This window comes from Vollenhovia emeryi, unplaced genomic scaffold (assembly GCF_000949405.1).
Source record: "Vollenhovia emeryi isolate VEMERY1.0 unplaced genomic scaffold, V.emery_V1.0 DF939125.1, whole genome shotgun sequence".
Classification (NCBI taxonomy): Eukaryota; Metazoa; Arthropoda; class Insecta; order Hymenoptera; family Formicidae; genus Vollenhovia; species Vollenhovia emeryi.
Window position 1 is genome coordinate 1,391,852 of NW_011967241.1, and position 6,341 is coordinate 1,398,192.

Sequence of the window (6,341 nt, forward strand, 5' to 3'; positions counted from 1 at the left end):
CTCTGCTATGCGGTCCGCAACTTATCCTGGTATTATTTTAGTCGTAAAAACTAATAAAAAGATTCAGCAGCGCAAAAACTATATTCGAATGTGTCGGTAAAACAGATGACTTTAGCATCCTCTTAAGCTTAAAGTTAAGCGACGCTGGCGAAACCGGACCTTAACGATTTCTTTTAATAACTAACCACGTTTATCTCGTGGCTGTAGAAAATATATCACTTCGAAATTAGTGCATTAATGCCTATTATATAAATTATTAATTACTACCGAAATGTATTATATAGAAGTACCGCGTTCTCCTGACGACTTAAATTTCGCAGACGATCTCAACGCAAACTGAGGTTAAATAATTTTATTTACCAGAGTTCCACGTACGGTCATAAACTGTATTTCTATGTCCGTCGATATTCTTACATTCTCTTTTTATCTAATCGGATGGAAATGGTAAAATTAGCCGAATTGAATTCACTTGGAGCGCAATTATCCCGTCTTTGGACAGCTCGCTAACTTTCGCGGACGCAGCACGAAAATCGCGCTCGTGATTCCGGTGGGTATCGTTATCGAGGGGACGTAAGGGATCAATTAGTCCGGCAAGTTTGTGCGATAAATAATGCAGCCAACTGTCTGGACCAAGTCCTTGCGAGAGGATCCAGTTGAATATAGCACATGTGGCCAATGCATTTCAGGGATGCCGAGTCCCACATTGCGAGTTTCGCTCGGTAATAATCGTAATGTCTCTTTCGGGGGTCTCCCCCCCGTCTCTTCTGTATTTAACGTTCACGTTCCTTGCTCCCACGATTTGGGGTGGTATCGTGGCCTCCCTAATCTTGGAATGGAACCTTGCCATGACGCAACGTGGAGTCTGTGCAAGACACACACGCGGATAATCTTATTTTACCAAGTAGAATATTTCGACCACTGATTGTTTTTCGGATGACAAAAGTATTTGCTCGATTGAAAATTTTAAGTAGCGAGAATCGTACGACTACTAAAATGTCTAATATTATTTTTAATAAAGGAAAGTCCTCTATACAGGATTCTAGTATAAGACAGCAGGTTTTCAACGTCCAAATGCAATGACAAATCGTTTTTTCGCAACGATTACACGATCCAACAATCAATTTCCCACTAAACAGATTTCACTCCAAGGGCAATAAATTCATGGTGGAACCAACAGATTGTACCAATTAATTTAGCAGAAACTCCGCCTATCTCATGACAGGGGACTTTCCTCTAATAATAATTTCTATTTGCCATCGTTTGAAAATTGGACTTTTCACATTTAGAACAGCATTGGGGGAAGCAAAAGAGTGAGATGATCTTGCGAAAATGTCATTTATATCCGCCGAGCAGCTTCCGATTAACAGTGATCGTAAATCCCCGTAGCCAGCCTTTGTCTTTTCTTTGGTGCCCTTGTAATGCGCGTTTATCTTCGACATACGCATCAATGTCGGACGCGCCGAAGTCCTACGTGCGACCGGGGAGGCTGGAGCAAAAAAATTGAGGGAGTCGCAGAGCGGTGGTGGCGGCAGGACACTTGACACTTCGGTGTCTCCCGGTTGATGGAACGGAGTCTTGAAGGAGTAGGTTTCTCGGGGGTGGAAAGAGAGAGGGAGAGAGAGAGAGAGAGAGACAGAGAGAGCAACGAAGGAGAGAAGACCGCCTGCTGGAGGGCTCCGGCCTTAGTCGAGGCTCTGGGTTTTGTATCGTCTCCATGGCAACCCCTCCCGATGTCTTATCAAATTATCACCTTGTCCTCCCCCACACCACTCTCCATCCTGCCGTCATTCCAATGCCCTCCGCCCCTTCTACGCCCCCTCCCTCCCCCCACCCCCGTCCACCGAAACGGCCGAAGGACTCGGCATAGCAGAGGATACAAAACGGTGGTCACTTCCGGAGACTTTTGCAACAACCTGCGGGATCCCCCGGTGCTGCGCGCGATTGTGTCCACCTATACGCGCCGCTGCGTCCCATGCGGAGGGTCGCCATGAAACATTTAATTCATTATTCAGGGGAGAATAAAAAATTCAGAGGCGCCGTGAGAGCGCCGACCAATGACGTTCACGGTCGCGGCAATTGCGCCGTGAAACGAGGATAAGTCCGAGTCCTTTTTCCGTAGGAATCTTTCGCCCTCCGGGGATGGCTCTTTCTTCGGCGGTAAGGGATGAGAGTTGCCTCGTGTTTTTTTTTAACCTTTTCTATTCAATAAAGATACCTCCGATACGCGCCACGTGATTTGAAAGTTCAGGACCAATCCCGAGTCGAAATTTTTGTACCGTTTCGACACTTTCGAGGCTGATGTACACCTACTTAGCTCATCTATACACCTACGTAGACCAGCAATAACCTACTTTGACGGCATTATATTTTTTTTACTTCTCCCTCGAGTCTTTAATTCTAACAATTTACTTTAGCTCCTACTTACTTTAATGCTACATTAGCAAAAGTAGAAATTTCCGACACTATCAGTCTCGAAGTAGAAGTAAATTTTGTACTGGACGTTCGACCTATTTTACTGTTTCAGGCCCTGCTATACATAATAGAATTAAAGGTCCAGCGTAGGGCCAAAATTTTGATTCGGGATTCCTACCGAATTTACACGAGGCGTGTGTTACCGAAGACAATGGACAATAATTACTCTTCATTGTATCTACGGTCACATTCGCCGGTACTGTTTTTGAAGCGTTTAATTTTTCGAAGGGGATCGCTTCGTCATAAAATTTATTAGGAATTGAAATACAAATCTAATCCGAAATCTGTTTCGTCGTTTCTTTGATAAGGCGCGCGCTCTGCAACAGTATAAGCTTGTACACACGCTCACTGGATTGATTCGACGTACTGTTTTCGCTTCGATGCGATCTCTGCGCGTTTCTCTCTCTCTCTCTCTTTTTTTTATCGTACGCACGAACAAATCTCGCTGCTCCCACGACCTCGAGCGGCGCGCCGGCTGCGTGCGTACGTGCGTCAGGCAGCAACGAGGGTGTTCTGGGACTACGCTGCTAATGATAATCAGCCCTCTTTCTCTTTCCACTTCCCCCCCCTTCGACCGCCTACGTACCCCATGTACCGAGCACGGGCCATGTGCAATAAGGGTGCGGCACCGTCGGATTCCCCGGGGAACGGCGTGGCGTAACGTAAAATCATTATTAGGTAGGTAGGTAGGTGGTTGCTGGTGCACACGAGGGGTGGAAAGAGAAACGGGTGGTTCGGGCGAGCGGGGGGTCGAAGCGCCGCCGCTCACGGGGGTTGAGAATAAGAGCTCTGCAAATATTGTTCGTGCGCGAGCCGGCAACCCGGAATAGGCTACGAGGGGCCGGAACGTTACTTCGCGTTACCTTCGCAGTTAGGCGAACGTTTTCGGGGGGTAGTGGCGGTAGCGGGAAGCGACGGAGGGGGGAGGGGGGGTACGACGAGTCAAGTGCACGGTCGTTGCAAGGGGTTGACGAGCGAAGTGACAGACCGGCAAGTGGCCACGAGTCTCTTCGATGAGAAAACACTGGCAGAATGTCTTCGGGAGAGGCGGCGAATATTTTCAGAGCTTCGCGGGGCGATTCGGCGGGTCGTGAGTTTTGATAGCATCAGCTGCGTGCGACGTTGTCCGGCCGGATGGGCGCAATGACGAATCGGCTCATGAGACGCGCAGCAGCGGACTTGATCGCTGCCACCGGATTTCTCTTAAAGCAATGCCGCGTGTCTTTCCGAGATAATTTTAAACGAATTTCTCCCGCGCGGACAGCGATCGTTAAAAAGTCAGCGAGTTTATTTAATCGGCGTTAACTGTGCGTGTTGTTCGACGCTGTTATATAACTATATTATCCTCAGCATTTGGGTGGAATGTAAAATTAACGGAGCCCCGGCGGCGCCGACGCGTGATTGCAGAAGAACATTATCGAAATCATCGACCCTGCGTCATCAGGATGATCAACTCGCGGTGCGTATGTGGTCTTATCTACACACGCGTGATCGTGTCCTGTTTTCATAATAAACACAACCTGTCCGCTGTTGGTATAAAGTAAAGTCGATGGGCCGAAGCAGAGGGAAAAAAGGGAAGAATGAGTGCATTCTGTGTACTTTTTCATCTTTTCATCGAATGTTTTTATTTCGGCCGAATGTTCGACACATTTGAGACGTCTGTCGCGAACGGTCGATTTTTCCCCCCCGACGATTAATTGTTCTCCATACGATCGCTTTCGTCCCGCATTGTTCACGTAAAATTTCATTGATAATCCGAAGAAATGCACTTTGGGCCACGTGTCATTCCGCAAGAAAATATGTGCGAGCCTTTAAACGAAAGTTCAGTACGCAGCGAAGGTCCTTTAGCGTCACACTCTTTCAGAGAAATATACATACGTCTGATATGCGTCATACACGTCAAACAATATCCGTATTCGTTATCGCGGAGGAAATTAAAGCCTCATAAAAGACTCCGTAATACGATATCCATTAGAACACTCGCAATAACTGGGATGATTAATTGAAATCGTCGAGGTCGTCCATTACTTTACTGCGCCCGGTTACATGTAAACACAGCATTGAAATCCGGGCTTTTATGAATTATGCATTTACTGACGATCGCAATCTTCGGCTAATGACCGAACTCGCTCGCGGGAAAGTCCGAGTTCTACGCGCGGCTCCGGAGAGCGCGCGCGTTACTTCCGTAACAATTCTATTGCCACTGCAAACCCCCACGATTTCGTCAACGTCTGCCCTCTGTGATATATTAATTTTGCCCGGCTTTGCTTGCGAAGCTTTTAAATTGGCTGTCTCAATACTTGCTTTCGCGCGCAATTATTATCCTTTCTGGGAACGTCGTCGCGCGTGATTATTCGCGCGGAATTGTCCCGCGGAAGGAAAACACTCGGAAAATATTGCCGGCCGGATTAAAATAGCCGCGTACTTTTAACAAACATGGCGCGCACGTACACCGGGCGCGCTAACGCAATTAATAATTACCCCGGGCCCAGGCAGAAGCCCCCCCTCCCCCCGCGCACCGCCCCCGCGCCCCTCTCGAATTATGAATTCAGTTGCGGCCGCGACGTACGCGGATACCTGGTCGAACGCGTCCCCCTCGGGCTCGCCTCGAGGGTGCGGTTATCGTATACTCGCGGAGATACAACCTGTACGGGCACCTTTGCGGCCGCGTTCACAGCACACCCGTGGACTCCATCCCCCGAGCGCGGCGCCCTACCCTCCTTCTCGTTCTCTTTCTCCTTTCCGCGCAGACAGACGGGGCTATTAGAGGTTTCCGGCTGACTTGGCGCCCTAAGCATCGGGGCGCCGCAACATCCCTCTAAGCTGTTTAAACTTTGCGACATGGTCGGAGGACCACCCGCCCCCCCCCCCTCCTCTCCTCCCAGCCCCGTTTGCGAGGGGCCTCAACCTCGCACCCCTTCTCGTCCCTCTTCCGTCTTTACGGCTCGTTAGCGACAACGACGTACCGCCTTGTCCCCAGTCTGTCGGACCACACGCGGTGGAAAAAGCGTGTTTACACGGCACGTAGGACCGACACGTGAGAGCGACCGTGGTTGTGTTAATCGCGCGATTGTATCGTTGTTTGCGATTCTTAAAGAATGTCTTCCGGATCGGGGTGCGGGTTAATTGGACGCTATTACACAGGACGGTGCACGGGCCTCTTGTCGCTGGGTGTGGTCGCCTTTTTTGATTTGGCGGGGAAAAACGTTAGCCCGTGACGGCAAAGTCTCGCTGGCGTGTGAAAGCTAATTAATTAAATCAAAAGAGACGCACTTATTCCGGGATTAACTTGAACCAACCACCTCTCCTGCCAGCTTCTTTCTTTCGTCAATCAACTACTGGCGACACTAATAGTCCTTCCTGTCAAAAGAAACGTATTCGCGGTATTTTTAATTGTTCTTGCACCGTTGAAGCTCGATTAGTGAAATAACGGCATCCGCTACCGTCGGTCGCAACGTATTCACGAGACGTTCTCCCTGGAGACCTGGCGTAAGATTTACCAGTGACAAGGACCTTGTCATCGGGAACGATAAAAGCGCGCCCCTTGGATGAGGCGCTGACGTCGGCGAGCGGAGAGGAGCGCTATATTTAATGTCGCGCCGGCGAGAGAACTGAGCGCGGGCGCGGCGCAGGCAAGCAACCGATACCACATTAAACATGCAAATTCGCCGGTATAACGTTCCACGGGACCGAGGCGTCATCCATATAGCGCTCGTCGAGTGGCGCGGCGCGCGATGTTCATAGTGGAACGGCATGATTAAATTTCCAGGGATATCGACATGCCGGGAGCACGTCACCCCCTCCCTCCCCCTCTCCCCCTAGTCCGCTATCCTGCCTCTCGTTCGCCACTTCCGTGCCCCCTCCTCACC

At 49.6% G+C, this 6,341-nt stretch overlaps 1 protein-coding gene across 1 annotated transcript in view; it reads left to right on the forward strand.

Annotated features, from left to right (window-relative positions):
• LOC105569220 (fez family zinc finger protein 1) overlaps positions 1-6,341 on the forward strand; it is a 30,664-nt gene that overhangs the window by 11,814 nt on the left and 12,509 nt on the right. The gene's annotated exons all lie outside the window — the stretch shown is intronic.